Source organism: Pteropus alecto, unplaced genomic scaffold (genome assembly GCF_000325575.1).
Source record: "Pteropus alecto unplaced genomic scaffold, ASM32557v1 scaffold45, whole genome shotgun sequence".
Lineage (NCBI taxonomy): Eukaryota > Metazoa > Chordata > Mammalia > Chiroptera > Pteropodidae > Pteropus > Pteropus alecto.
Window position 1 is genome coordinate 25,324,323 of NW_006442491.1, and position 3,699 is coordinate 25,328,021.

The window sequence follows — 3,699 nt, forward strand, 5'->3', positions numbered from 1 at the left end:
GGAGGAAAATGCCTGACTTCATAGTTTTCCTTTCTACAGAAGAGGCTCTGAAAGATGAGATACATGCCCATCTCCTGGGTGGGCCAGGCACCCTCTGAGACTGCTGTGAGATTTCCTGGCAGGAGTGGGCTTGAAAATGTAGTATATGCCTCCTCAATGGTGCAAGGAGATATACCTTGGGAGCTTCAGAAAATTTAGAAGCAGGAAACCACAACCACGGCAACCTCCCCAGGGCAGGAGCCATCTCCCCTCAGAAACAGGAAACTCACTCCAACCAGAAGGCTCCAAGGACCAAGGGGCATGAACGCTGATTGGTCCTCTGCTAAGCCTAGAAGTCACGAGGAAGCTGCAGCTCAAGGTGCTGGCTGCCCAGAAGCTGGGAAGGGGTCGAACAGAGAAGCACGATGACATGTTGCCATACAGCCTCTAGGAGGCGCCCCAGCGCAGTGGGAGGACCTTAGGAGTCCGCCAAACTTGGATTCAAATTCACCCTTCCCACTCATTAACCTTGTGACTTTCAACACACGATTTTACCTCTCTCTGTACAGATTTTCCTCCATGCGCAGACAGAGGTCATTATCATCTTTCCTGTGCAGTGCAGGGGTTAAGAATGCAGGTCTGGAGCCAGGCTGTCTGAGTCGAACTTCTAGGTATAATAATAAGATCTACCTCCTTTGGCTACGGGGAGGACTATGTGATAAATCATGTAAAGCCTTTAAGACAGAACCTGGTATACATTAAGTGCATAATAGATGTTACTTTGTTCTTGTTGTTCTGCAATGTCTGGGGCTTGTCATGAGGCTCTCATAGAAGAATATGTGAATACACTGCCCAGGACCTAATGCTTAGGGTTCGTGTCCCTTTCTTCGGGACAGTCAGACTCTGAGTCTAAGCCCACCTTGGAGGGAGAGGATCCCTCCTCCAAACCTCCACAGGGGTCCCTGGGACAGCTTGACAAAGAATGTCCAGGCCAAGGCTTTTCCTTGGATGCGGCGGTGGGAAGAGAGTGCATTGGGATGGGGTTGGCCAGGGCCTGCCCCCCAGAGAGTCATAGGAACAGAAATAGGAACCCTGGGCTGGTATTTACAGTAAGTCCTCAGCCCCTGACCACATTGTCTTGTCTGTGGTGCATTTATTTTGGGGACAAGCACTGAAGTCATTGCTGCCCGAAAATGCTCTAAGCTGGCCCGTCTCGTCTCTGCTTTCCCAGGAGAGTCCTGGGGTGAGGGAACTAGACCCACAGGCAGGCCCAGAGGTGCCCTGAGTCTGGCAAGCTGACCGCAGGCCCGGCTCGGGCTCCTGCCCAGATACTGTGCAGAGTTTCAAGAGGTGCCTCTGGCAGGAAATTCTGAAGGGCACCCCCATTCCACTCACCCCTGCTTTTGGTCTCACTTTCCTTTTCCTCCAAGGCTGCTCCAGCCTGTCTTCTTGATGCTTCGGGCTCCTCTTTCTCTATTTCTTATAACCCAATAGGAAAAGGGAAGTAGATTCTTCAAAGCCTCTCTTTGGTCTTGATGAGCAAACCCATGGTCCGAAGAACCTAGGTGGGCCTCTGTTAGCTGCTTCCTGGCCTGAATGACAGTCCTAAACCTTTGGTTAGCGGGACCCAAAGAACTCTGGGTTACAGTGCAGCCTTAGTTCCCCAACTACAAAATAGAGGGTTGAATAGAACACTGGCTTATATCTCTCCTTATCTTTCAAGGAAACCTTCCACAGAACCCCACTTTATACCACGAGACTTTTCTAAAGGCAAATGAGGCCCTATAACTACATCTGCCTGCCCGCATCCCTATCCATCATCCAAAATCAACTCAAAGAAATCCCTTAGATAGAGCTTCTGTGGACAGTTGTGCAGATTACACACTGCACAAATTTAGGAGATTCCTGCACGTTGTAGATTATGAGGATGGCTCCACCTATGGTTGTTCAAGACACATCCAAACATAGTGGCCACATTCATGGAGCATCACAACTCAGAATTTTAGAACCACTTGACTTAGATCACTACTCGACAAGCTTGGATAGCTGACATTCCTCTATCCCATAAGCATTCAGCCACTACTTCACTAACTCTTACTAAGGTGTCAGTTCATAAGGGCTTAATCCATTAGTTCCTTGAGAGTATCTTTATATTCACTGGACACAAAAGCCTTTCGAATGCCCATGTTTAAAGGACACAGTTGAAGTATTCTGGCCATTGTCTAAGGCAAGAAGAAGACACAGAAGGTCCAGGAGTCTTCATTTTTGCCTCACAATTTATTCCAGAACACAAGATCCCTGCCTGTCTGTGACTGGTAGTTCCTTAGGGCCAAGAATTATGCCTCTTGGGCATTTTTACTTCCCCAGAAGACAATATCATTTTTACTAAACTAAGGAGAGGAAGAAAGCAGATTTATCCACCACCTACGTTTGGCCAGAAATTATGATAGCATTCTGACCAATAGCATCTCACTTATTTGTAACCCCACCCTCTAGGTTTTTATCATCGCATTTTGGAAGCAAGAAATATGAGGCTAACAGCAAAAAGTATATTGCCCAAAATGACGAAATGATTAGGAAGCAAACCCATGATTAAAAATCATGTCTGTGCAAGCCCATAGCCTGTCCTTGCTCCTTATCTGCTGGGCATCAGAATCTCTTGAGGATTGTATTGAAATGTATGTTCCACTTGAACTCTGAATTTCTGGAGGGGAGTTCCAGAAATTTCTATTTCATCCCCCAGGAAATTCTGATACATCGCCTGTTTTGGAGACTGTTTTGAAAGGTAAATCGGCATTTGGTAGTAGAAATAATTTCACATAGCCTCCCTTGTTCATGCATTCTCCTCTACCTGGGAGGATGTTTTTCGTTTTCCATCCTTGAAGGCTCCATTTTAATTCAACCTTCTCCAGGAAAACTTCCTGGACTTTTTATCCAGCATGGGATCTCTCCTCTGTTTCCTACAATTATCTCCAATTCACTAACCATCGCATGCCTTACATGGGAGTTCCTGCTCTGCCTTTCTTAGCCTTGAAACTCCTCCTGGACAAAAACCCTGGTCTTGCATATGAGTCACCATTCACTCCCACATCATGAAGAACACAAGACACCTGGACAGAGCTCTAGATGTGAATAAAAAAGCATTTACTGAATTGAGTTGGGTTGAATCGAATGATCAAGACATTTCGTTAGAAACCAGTTTATATGTGGCCAGCCTGCGGACCTCTCTAAACCCTTGACTGTTTCAGGAGTCTTTGCTGTTTATGACCCAAATCCCTTGACCAGAAATAATCTCTCTCCTACATATCCACATGGCGGATTGTTTTGGCTAATTCAAGCATCATCTCTTTTGCAAAATCATTCCCATCTAAGGCAGTATTTATCACACCTGCTTCTGTAAAACCTCAGCCAGGATAGTAGCATTGTATATTTGTACGCCTCTCCCGTTGGGCTACAAAGTTCTTCATTTTGTATTTCTAGGGCCTTAGCTTTGGACAGGCACATATTAGAAACTCGATAAAGGTAGAATGAATGAATGAATGAATGAATGAAGATTGAGTGAGTGAACCAAAGAATGGATGGGAAAATAACTGGGTACTAGGTCTGGGTGACACTGCTTGCTCAGCAGGCTAATCTTTCTCCTCAAGGCAAGGTTTCGGAGCATGAGCAAAGAGCAGCACCCACTCCCCAGACCTGGGTTGCACAGATTCTCCTGGGATT